General features: G+C 36.0%; 1 protein-coding gene across 2 annotated transcripts in view; it reads left to right on the top strand.

The window, feature by feature from the left end:
• LOC115455953 (protein Wnt-7b) overlaps positions 1-12,310 on the top strand; it is an 86,217-nt gene that overhangs the window by 47,973 nt on the left and 25,934 nt on the right. The gene's annotated exons all lie outside the window — the stretch shown is intronic.

Here is a 12,310-nt window from a genome sequence, read left to right as displayed (position 1 = left end):
CATTGAGAGTTTCTAACCTTGCTTAGAATCTTCGTTATCGTTAAGCTTAGTGTATAATAGAAATTATCAATAAATATGATTAAGTACAGAAATTAGCACACAAATGACAAGCATCATTTTACACACACACTCACATCTTTTATCATCGAAGGAGTTAAGAAAATAAAGAGTTACTTTGCAAAGGCGCAGCAGGTGCATTCATTTTCGCCGTGTGTATTCCGCAAGCCTATCGCCATATCGGACACAAATTTCAGACTCCGGGCTGATACTGAACAAAAACCACAAATAATACTTTACCCGACCCGGGACTCGAACCCAAGACGTCAGCGCTGCCGTACCACACATGCAGTATGACTACATCACCGAGGCAGTCAGCGATTATGGACGTAAAAATACATTAAATAAATACAATCACATATTTATCGATGTCTGTCCACGTCTTGTCATGCTGTTCATTGATGGCGTGTTTTTGTCCGTTTGTCCCTTCAATGTCTGCAATGCAAGTCCAACAGACTGTCAGTCAAACATGACATGCGTCTACATGGAGACGGTTTTTGTTCTTACAGTCTCATGTCTGAATAATGTATCTTGTAGGGCGTTTAGATATGTTCCAAATTTGAAATTGGCCCTGTGGCAAGAATTCGTTCAATTGTATTTTTATCGTAGCATTATAGTAATAATACTGAGCCTAAGTACAATGTAGCTTAAATATTTCGGTTGCTAGAATTATTTCGGCTGTATTCCTGGATGTATAAACTGATCTCGTTGCGCGATTTGGCGGAACGAGCCACTGTAATGCAGCCTCGATGGCGTAGTTATAATGCCTACACGGTACGGGAACGACTACGGCGTTGCGGTGCTGGATTCGAATCCCAGGCCAAAAATAATTGTGATAAATCTGTGCCTCGGACAGCTTGTAAAGTCGTTGGTCCTGCGGGCTGCGCTTGATCTGTCTCCGGTCACATTACATTACCGTCTCACTCCATACAAGATCAGTAGTTAATCTTAAAATCAATATTCGATAATAAACACGTTAAACACTTACCAAAAACACGTTAGCGATTTCAATACTGATTTCACAATCGGGTAGGCAGATATCTAACATTGGTTTAAGTTCAATAACTCAGAGGTGTTCACATTGCAATAGAGGGTAGTACAGAGTGTGCCATTAATGAGACTGGCCGGATGCTCGCACAATGCGCCGCCACGGTCAGTGCTTGCTTTGTGCCGGGCGGATATTAACCGCTTTGTCGCTTTAGCGGAACGTCTGCCGCGCTGATTACTGTTATTTCGTGATTCACTGATCGAGTTTTAATTTCATTCATAGGCCTTTATTCCTATTCGAAACTTGTTCTGACATGGTGAAAAGTTGTGATGTGGCCACAGTAACAGTCATTAGTCGAACTACGTGTAATGATAGTCCTTCATTCTCATTCGAACCTTCTTCTTCTAACGTGGGGAAAAGTTATGATTTTGCCACATTAACAACGTCATTTCATTAATCAAACTTCATCACTTCATCGTAGATATAAACAAGATTTAATAGAAATAATAACATCAGCCCTGTGTTATATACTGTCCCACTATTGGCCACGGACCTCTTCTACTATTGAGAGGGATTAGGCCTTAGTCCACGCTAGCCTAGTGCGGATTGGTAGACTTCACACACCCTCAAAATTCCTATAGAGAACTTCTAAGGCATACAGGTTTTCTCACGATGTTTTCTTTCACCGTTAAAGCAAGCGATAATTCACAAAGAATACACACATAACTTTAAAAAAGTCAGGGGTGTGTGCCCTTTGGTTTTGCAGCTACGGATATTCGCCTCAGCAGTCCATTCCACACCCAACTAGGCTATCGCCGCTTTTTACGTTGCATATAAATCCCTAAGTATTATACTAATACTAAATAGAGACCAGGTTATAAATTGATAGATAATTTATGATTATATAATAAGTTGACGTTAAAATGTTCCGCTTGAGAGCTCAACCGACATAAATGCTTGTAAATAGCATTATCACATCATAACGCATAGATTAGCGTAGTAAGTATCATATCTGACAAGGCGAGTGGATTACCATTTAATAATACCAACTATGGCTTATATACTGCTTACTTTTGGGCACGAGCCTCTTTTAGTAAAGGTTTAGATATTAAATACCACGCGAGCCTAGCTGAGAGTGTATGAGTATCATTATTAGCGACGTGAAATCAACTGCTGAACATTCGCATTCGGAACAGCGTAAGATAATCTAACAAATAATGATTTCTTATGTTTACGCGAAGGTTAAAATTAAACTATCTTAATGTCTAACATTCGCGGTCACGGGGAGGACTTGACCACGAAACGAAATCCGCAAAGACTTCCAAACGTGTAATTTTAAAATCTAACAAATTATAAATGCGAAAGTTTGTGAAATTTTTTCGACGTTCCAATGTTTGTTATAATTAAACGCAGAAACAGATGAACGGATTGCAATGAAATTTGACACACGTATAGTCCGTGTTTTGGTTTAACTTATAGACTTTTTATCACGGTATTTATTTATCTATTTATCATGTGTATAATATCTTAAACCTACTACAAAATGCCACTATTAACTAAAGTAAATATTAAAGAACCCACTACTTATTGATCCAATATTTAAACATTAAAAATTAATTCCTATTTATTAATTTGGTAATTTGCTCCCTTGGGAAAGTATAGAGTTTTTATTCAAGTTTTTTTTAACTAGATGACGCTGACATTGTACAACTGAGGCTATGGAGCGCTATAGTGTTTTAAGGACTATTGTAAATGAATGAGGGAAATACTTTTCGAGCAGGCGAAGCCGCTATCACAAAATAAACACCAAGATTACTACTCAAAACAAATCTAAAATGAACAATTTACAAATACACGCAACATAATTGGTATTCAATAATTCTAAAATAACAGACCGACAAATCGATTATAATTCATATCGATTAGTATCGATATCGTTCAAGTTGGAATCCGGTCGACGACCACCTGGTAACAGTGACTTCTTTGTTGGCTATTAGCCCCGAATTCTAAACGTGCTTCTATGAATTCATTTCGCTAGATTCCTCTTGTTTTGTTTCGTGGTATTTCGGCTCATTTGTGTCCTTTCTTTATTATCGGCCATAAAAGAAACAATGTGGAGGACATTAGTGGACAATTTAAAGCTATTGGTTACGGTGATGTCATCTCGGGTTTCGATTTGTAATGTATTAAACTGCGTATAGACAATTTGATCGAATCATAAGCGACTTTCCCGTATTTAATTCGAATGGAACAGTGTATGTAATAATGGAACGGAGATGATTGCTTTTTAATGATCGTGCCCGCTTTCTGTCTAGTTCTAGAATCTAGATCATAATCAAGTGTCGCAAGCGAGCGTTCCCTGATAATGCAACATGTGTAGTTAAATATAAAGTTGAGTTGTATGTTTAATATTTCTCGTCAATATTCAGTTCCGGATCTTGAATTTTTTTGGAGGCGGGGCAAAATCTGGACAATGCCGCCCCCGACCACCTATATTTTTAACTTTGTCATCATCATCATCATTTCGCGCCCCCGGAAAATAATTTATGTGTGTAGTGTTCTGGATGTCTCAGTAGTCAAAGTTTGCATTTGCCTCCCTCTACCAAGTTTGAATTTGCCGCCCTCTGAATTCGCCGCCCGGGGCATGGGCCCCGGCTTGTCCCCCCATAGATCCGGGGCTGTCAATATTCTTATGAGGCGAAATGAATCTCATTTAGAATTATTTCGTGAATATTTTTTTTCATACGGACACGGCAAACTAACCGTACTGCACTTGATGGTAAGTGAAGTGAGTCCAATAGAACGTCGACTGACGAGAGATGATTACCCCTCGGCAGTCGACACAATTATGCCGGCCTGTTGGGACCAGATATACACAGGCTAATCCCAGAACGCGACACACTGACGTGGACTACTATGGCGGGTTTTAACACTTTGTCACTCGTCACAATTATGCCGGCCTGTTAGAACCGGATAAACACAGGCTGATCCCGGAACGCGAAACATGTGGGCCATTATGGCGTGTTTTAACACCTTGTGTACGGTGGTCGCTATCCGGGCGGATATAATATATCCTACCACCAGCAAAATAATGTACATAAAACTCATTAGCATAATATTAAAACAGATGTTCGGTTTGTTTATATAAGGGTGGTGCGTATTGGGCATTGCCTGAGGCGACTCGGTAATGAGCCGCGGACACATTGGGCGCTAGTTCCGCCGACAAAAGGCGCGTCCACTCGTAAACCACCCGCGTTACAGATTAACTAGACAGCGTTTGTTTTATTGAAGCAATCTATTAGGGTGACACACGGCTCGTTCGGACGGACAATTTGTTTATTTTTGTTAGTGTAGGTTAAACTTTGAACAGAGTATTACTCAAAATAACAAAATATCCCACTACGATTAATCAAAATTATTCATATTTGAAAAGAGGTTATTACTATTACGGCGGTATCCAGGTTGAGATATAAAGAATAATTGTTTACTCCTTAATTTTAAGAGAAGTCTATACCATGTTTAAAAAAAATAATACTACTTACAAGTGGACTGGATCTTGATAAATATATAAAATTAGTCTGAATATGCGCGGACGTACGGTGCCTCGCTCCGTAATTATCTCTGAGTAGCACTCATTAATAAAGAAATACTCAAGATACCCTCAGGGATGTAACTAACCGGGACTCAAATGCACAAATTGAAATATAGTGCAATTATTGCAATCAATGGTCGAATGCACTTTTAATTACTAAATAAAGAACCGTATAAATCAATTTAACTCTTAATTACTATCGGAATATATTTATTATGATTTGATAAATTTACTTACATTCATTGGGCTTGCGTAATGCATCCCGATACTTCAAAAAAAAACTGGGCACATAAAGTTTTTAATAAATCGAAACAAATTTGTATTAACCGGTCTACTATAACTTGTTCTAATATCATAAATACAGAGCGTATTACTTTTTTGTTTCAATAGTTGTTAAACATAATAATATATAAAAATAATTGTAATAATTCTGTTTTTTTTGCTTTTATCGAAAACAATACTTAATACATAAGAATATTATTGTTTTAAATAAAAACAAAAAAATCAAAATTAATACAATTACTTTTAAAAAAAGAAATAGTAGTACTGCCTGTCATAAGCAACGCACCTCGAAAAATTCATGATAAATGATGCGGCGGGACGAACCCGCCATCCGTGTGTGAAAAAATAAAAGAATTCCCTTACACGAAAGCGTGGCGATGCTTTTTGTGTTTAATAGCTAATTAAAATTTATCAACCTATGTCGGGAAGTGTTCACAACACATTACAACATACGACACAAGTACAACACATTCTATTGGTGTGTTTATTGCTTTAACTACCGTTACGCTTTTAAAATCATATAAAAAATTTGTGGCTTTTAAATTGACTAAATGAATGTTGATAAATATAAGTAAGCACTTAATGAAACTGGCCGTTTTAGTGATTTTATTGCTAATGCTTAAGTCGTTCTGGTGTTATATCGCAGTTGATATTAGCATTATTTATTTGTTCATTACAGAATTTTATGGTAATGATATTGCAACGCATTTCATAAAACTTTAGGGGAATAAAATTGTCAAAGAAAATGTATTTTTATTTTCTTATTATTTGTTTTATATATATATATATATATATATATATATATATATATATATATATACAATTATGGAGTTATAGCTAAGCTAAAACACTCAAAATAATGTTACAATGTACTAGGAAAAATGTACAATTAAAATTTATAATATCAGCCTTGTATAATATACTGTCTCATTGCTGCACGGGCCTCCTCTACTACTGAGAGGGATTAGGCCTTAGTCCACCACGCTGTAGTGCAGATTGGTAGACTTCACACACCCTCAAAATTCTTATAGAGAATTTCTCAGGTATTCAGGTTTCCTCTCGATGTTTTCCTTCACCCTTAAAGTAAGCGATAATTCACAAAAAATACACACATAATTTTAGAAAGGCAGATGTATGCGTCGTGGGGTTTTGAACCTGCGCACATTCGTCTTGGCACTCCGTTCCACACCCAACAAGACAATCGTCGCTTATTTATATTATAATTTTTCTAAGTGGAATATGGGATTCTTATATAAAAATTGTATGAGATGAACGTGTATATCAGTATTTTGAACCTCATTTAGAAAAGAGTTTATTAATCTGACAGCTCTCGCCTTAATTGCATTGTTAGCATTATTACAAGAAGGTTGAACGCAAAATTATTATCCTTTGATTTATCGATATTCCCATCAAAAGCTAATTCAGATAGTATAATGAGTTTTAAATTTACGCGAATGTTAGACATTGAAATGAAACTATTTTTCGGATTTTATCGCGATTTTGACATTATAATTTTTTCCCGACATTTCAAAGACTTTGCAGCCTTCGTGGTCACAGGGTGGGCTGGGGTGTTCATCGTACGAAAAAATCAAAATAACAATATCAACATTTTACAATTGTTATTTTTTTTAGCTGTTGACGTTTAGATCTATGATAATGAGCTTACAGTGTCTTGTAGTCTGGCAGCTGGTCTTTTGGCTCTGAACCCAAAAGACCTGCTGCTAGACTTTTATTAAATCGGAATTTAAATAATAAAATAATTAGCTGAAGTCTTCGAAACGGTGAGACAAAATTGAAATAAAAAAAAAACGTAATAAAATTCAAAAAAATTGTTTCATTTCAATATCAGATAGCATTAAATAATTTCTTACACTATACAATCCTTTTATCCCATGCCTTACATTGTAGTGTACAATAACAAAGTTATTGGTTCAATGATCAGAGATCGCGTCCCGTGACCTTAATAACGAGTTGAACTCGGGGAAAGCTGACCTTGTAAATCATAATCTGTCTTGTTCAATCACTATAAGGTACTCTACCATACAAACTACCGAATAAGTTTTGTTTTTAAAGTCAGTTATTACGTTTGAAATAGGTGTCAACTTATTTGTGTTGTATTCTCCCAAATCTATCCAATTAATACTATTTGGGGTATGTATACAAAGACATTAAACAGAATTGTTAGTTATAGATAGAACATCATAGCCAAATTTGTACTCCAAAATTATAGCCTTTGAAAACCACTATAAAACCAAAAAATAATTTAACATTACCTATATACTGGTTACCAATTTTGGAGTCGATCACTCCAAACGGGTAAGTACTTTTGGCCATGTTTGGTCCGTCTTATGTTGTGATAGTGGTCTATGGCCATGAATAGAATTCCAGACTCTGCACTGATACCAAACCAAAAAACCCAATTTCATATACCAATCCGCACTAGGCCCGCGTGGTGGACTAAGGGCTAATCTCTCTCAGTAGAAGAGGCCTTGCCCAGCAGTGGGACAATATATAATACAGGGCTGATATTATATTATTATTATAACATACTAGTTGACCCGACAGACGTTATTCCGTCTTAATTATGAATTTGCAGCGCGCATCCTGTCAATCGCTGAAATTAACTTTTCTTAAATTTTCTAACGTTCCGCTCAACTTCCTTAATTTTTTCTTTCATAAGATCCTTCTCCTGACAATAACAAACACAACTAAAAAAATTGTGAAATCGGTCCAGCCGTTCACACGTGATGGCGTGACCAAGGGAAATAGGGATACATTTTTATATATATATAGATTTCAATATGCATGTCGTGCCATCACAGTTTGCAAAATTATTTTAACACAAGATACAATCGTGAAATAACGGCGACGCCGATGTTCGCGGCGCGAGCTGCTAATCGCATATCTCCAAACCGGTGCGACTGCAGGCCTACCACGCTAATTATTCAATTTATCTACAATGTCTGACTTACTTCGTGTTATAAGGTCGCCTCTTTACTAGTTTAAACTAATATATATAGTTATACCCCCTTATTCATAGACGTTTTTTATCTAAGGACGGAGCAAAGCTGTGATAACAAGTCTATTTCTCAGCGCTGACGGCAAGGCTAGCCATAACCATAGGGCCCTTGTGATTGGCTAATATTGTTACATGTCAATATTAACAAATCACAACGGCTCTATGTCTACGCACTGCGAAGGCTGCCATGCCGTCAGACATGAGAAACAGAATTGTTATCACAGCTTTGCTCCGTCCTTAGATAAAAAACGTCTATGAATAAGGGGATAGAGTTTGGTTGAAGGCGCTAATCACAGGTAATTTTTCTTTTAATGGAAGCTGCATTACTCCTTTATATCATAGGCTCTCTATCCCGAGGGAATATTCATCCCGGAAAACTATTTCACGTGGACCTAGCCGCAAGCTAAAGCTAGATTTGATATAATTTTCAATTAGTAAAATTCATAGTTTTAAAATATTAAAGTTACACTGTAAATTTCTCCACAGCATGAATAGGCTAGCTCCTTCTATGTAGTACAGCCACGAGAAGTGTCTGGACTCCGGATGCCCTAAAATCCAATACTACTTTGATCCTTTGAATTGGTAATTCTTTTGAAATAATATGTATTTACGGGTAGTGTACCAATGGCTTAATTACAATGTTTTATGATATATTTTTGCACAAATTAAATTATATTATCACATAAAGAAAATTGACGAAAAATTCCAAAAGATATAAAAAGAGGAACCAACCAAACCAAAAGATTAGAACAATAATTTATATTGTTCTAATCTTTACCGAAATAAAATTTTAAAATCTCATTGTTCCAATATCAATAAAATTAACATAGCACCTTTTATTTGTAAGCGAGCGATATGTTATTCAATATAAAGTAATAATAAATAATTGCACACTTAATTTCACAGTTGTTAATTCCGTATAACAATAACGTAAACAACCGACATATTAACACAGAGAAAGTACGAGTGTTCTTAATTGATGTCCATAAATGTACGAACAATTAGACTTCACAGCTCTTATCAGACCTACATCTAGCAACAAGCATATTTATTAGCCTCGCAATTATGCTATGATCATTGTGGTTAATTCACACAAAGTTTTGTAAAAATATTACCAATGCAACAGTTAGAAAAGTCGATGTTTGTTTGAAGTACATGCCGAACCTCTGAACGGTTTAGAATAACTTTTGGCACACATATAAAACATATTCTGTTAACAATAACTATATATGAAGATAATTATCTATACTATTATATAAAACTAAAGAGTTTATTGGTTTGAACGCGTTTGAATTGATAAAAACATACAAACATTGAGAAGTAAATTTATCGAGGAAGGCTATATAGGCTATATAACATCACCCTACTGGTGGTAGGAAGCGGCGATAGCCTAGTTGGGTGTGGAACGGACTGCCAAGGCGAATGTCCGCAGATTCAAATCCCAAGGGCACACACCTCTGATTTTTCTAAAATCATGTGTGTATTCTTTGTGAATTTATCGTTAACTTTAACGGTGAAGGAAAACATCGTGAGGAAACCTGCACATCTGAGAAGTTCTCATCTGAAAAGTTCAAGGTGTAGGATGGTGCTTCTACTGTTTATGGGCGGTCGTATCGTTTACCATCAGGCGAACGGCAAGCTTGTCTCGTCATTCAAAGAAATAAAAAAAAAACAAACCTATGACCAACCAACCAACCGACCAACCCTATGACCAATATGAACGGAGCATCAATGAAAAATGTCGAAATACGGAAAATTTATTCCATTTGATTTGCTTAGTTATTTTGATATTTAATATTTAAACTTACCAAAACAACCAAGTATGCATACAGTGCCGAAAATATAAGTCGCAATATATTTCTCACCATACAACATCAATTAACAATATTGAACATAACGTCTGTGTTTTTAGAAATTCTCTACGTACAATTTTAAGACATTAATCACAATATTCTAGTCATAACCAATATATCAGTAACGCGGCAAATATTTAGACATTTCAATAGAATATTGAGAGCCATAAATCCCGTATAGAGAGAAGTTTCGCGGTTGGCATAGCGATATGATTTAGTGTGGGAAGCCGCTCCTGATACCTCTTGTAATACACTGCCACGCCAAATTTATTATTACCGTACCTAGAAATATATTTAGGTGCAAAATAAACTTCTAGTTCAACAGCATCAACCCGGAAGTTTGGAATTTATGCCCAAAATGGGAATGGGCTTAATACTTAATGTACTGAAAACACAATAGGGCGAAAAGGGGGTGACATGATTTAACCTCTGCCTACTCCTTCGAGGATAAGGCGTGATATGTGTGTGTAATACGTATTAAGTATGAGTTTCTCCTTGCGACTCCAAAAGAACTTTCCCCGTATAAAAATTAAATCGCCTTCAAAAACCACTAAAAATTAAAAAATAATTTATGTTACTCTTTACTAATTTTGTATTCGGTGACAAATTCAGTATCAAATCGGTTCATTAAACATAAAAAAATACAGGTCGAATTGAAAACCCTCTCTTTTTTGAAGTCAGCTAAAAATGCCATTGTATTTCGGTATTTTCCATACGTCTCCGGCATTTTCCGGGCTAACGAGTATTCAATACGTTAATCCAGAACATGGATTTACGTTTACTTCTAAGAAACTACCAATTCTCTTCGATTCTAAATAAATCAAGTTTTTTTGTTGTAAATAGTGCGCAGAACGGTATGCCCTGCTAGATATAATCCTTATCAAACATAGATATTTGAATCACAAACTTTTGCTTGTTATTGCACTCATCATCTTAAGACCACATTTTAAGCCATAAAAAATGACCTAAAATACATTGACTGCAGTTTAGTAGTAGAAATATATATAACTAGCTTTTGCTTGCAGCTTCCCCCGCGTGAAGAAGTTCTCCGGGATAATTTTTTTTCCGACTTACTTGATATGTATCGTTATAATATGACCAAATTACACAAAATCATTATAAATTGTAACCTATATGTTATTCTGATTTATAACCAATATTACTATAAAGTTTCATCCAAATCCGTTCAGAAGTTTTTTCGTGAAAGAGGAACATAAATACATCCATCCTCACAAACTTTCGCATTTATAATATTAGTAGGATAACGGTGTCTACAACTTTGAGTAAAACCTTCAAGTTAGAGGGCATAGAATCTCTATCAATGGCGAAGGGTGAAATTATCCGAAAAGGAACGCTACACTACTTTTAGGTATTAATACTATGCCTAAATGAGGTCTGGAAATCATTCTAATGATAATAAAATTTTACATATATTACGAAAAGGAAGCCGGCTGTTATCGAGTTGCGGAGGCCCTTCGCCATTGATCCAGCGTATTCCTATGATCTTTATTAAATCAAGTAACAGTGGACCCTATGCCATGGATCTCTACGTTCATTTCTGCTTGAAACTAAACATATTAAGGAAGTCAATAGAAAACTTTAACCAAGCAAATCTTGGACAAAAACGCTCATAAATTAACCGCGCTTTTCTTCCACTATTTACGAAGGACAATACCAACCTTTACACCAGAGTACGCCCACAAATTTCACGCACAATGAAATACAGTGTTCCGAGTGTATTTGCCGCCCACCGTGGCCGCTGTGGGCCCAATTAATTTGTGATTTATACACCAGCGGGCGGGGAGGGCATTGTTTATTCAAATTAAATAAACAGAATGATTTATGCTGGACACGTACAAGTAATTTGTCCGTGCCGATTTATAGAGACGCGACCTAAGCAAATAGATACGTTTTGTTAATTGGTATTTGTAAAGGCTTGTATAAATAATGAATTTGTGATTTTACAATTAATTTATGTCTGAAAATGTGATGAACTCGCTTCTATTAAATTGGATGAGCAGTTCGCAAACTATAAATGCAGTTATAGCATTTCTCGTCAGAATGCCAATTAAGTTAATTTCGCTTCTCGTTTGGTCGTGGACTGATATGAACTATAAAGATATAAGTCGAAACTTCAATAATCAGTCTTAAATATAATATTATGCAGGGGCGCCGCCAAGATTGGTTTGAGGCAGGTGCATGTGCAGCTATGCACTATACTACCTACATAATAATTAAGTTATTTTTTTTTTCCAAATTCAAATCATGCAGGTTTTTGAAAATGCTTTATCATAAAAAAACTCTGTGCCGATAGTTCTCATTGTTTCAGATGTATTCAGTGACTCATGTGTTTTGTGATTTATTTTTGGGCAGGTGCACGTGCACCTACTTGCACCCCCTCTCGGCGCCCATGTTATTATGTACGGTAGTAGTGGTAGCAAACTAAACAGATTAACGCTCAGAGAACCTTCACCTATAACGACATCTCATCATGTATTTGCATCTCCATTAGTCATAAA

The sequence above is a fragment of the Manduca sexta genome, chromosome 5, assembly GCF_014839805.1.
Source record: "Manduca sexta isolate Smith_Timp_Sample1 chromosome 5, JHU_Msex_v1.0, whole genome shotgun sequence".
NCBI classification, from domain to species: domain Eukaryota; kingdom Metazoa; phylum Arthropoda; class Insecta; order Lepidoptera; family Sphingidae; genus Manduca; species Manduca sexta.
The sequence above is the reverse complement of the archived record's forward strand: the minus strand, read 5'-3'. Positions and strand labels throughout refer to the sequence as shown.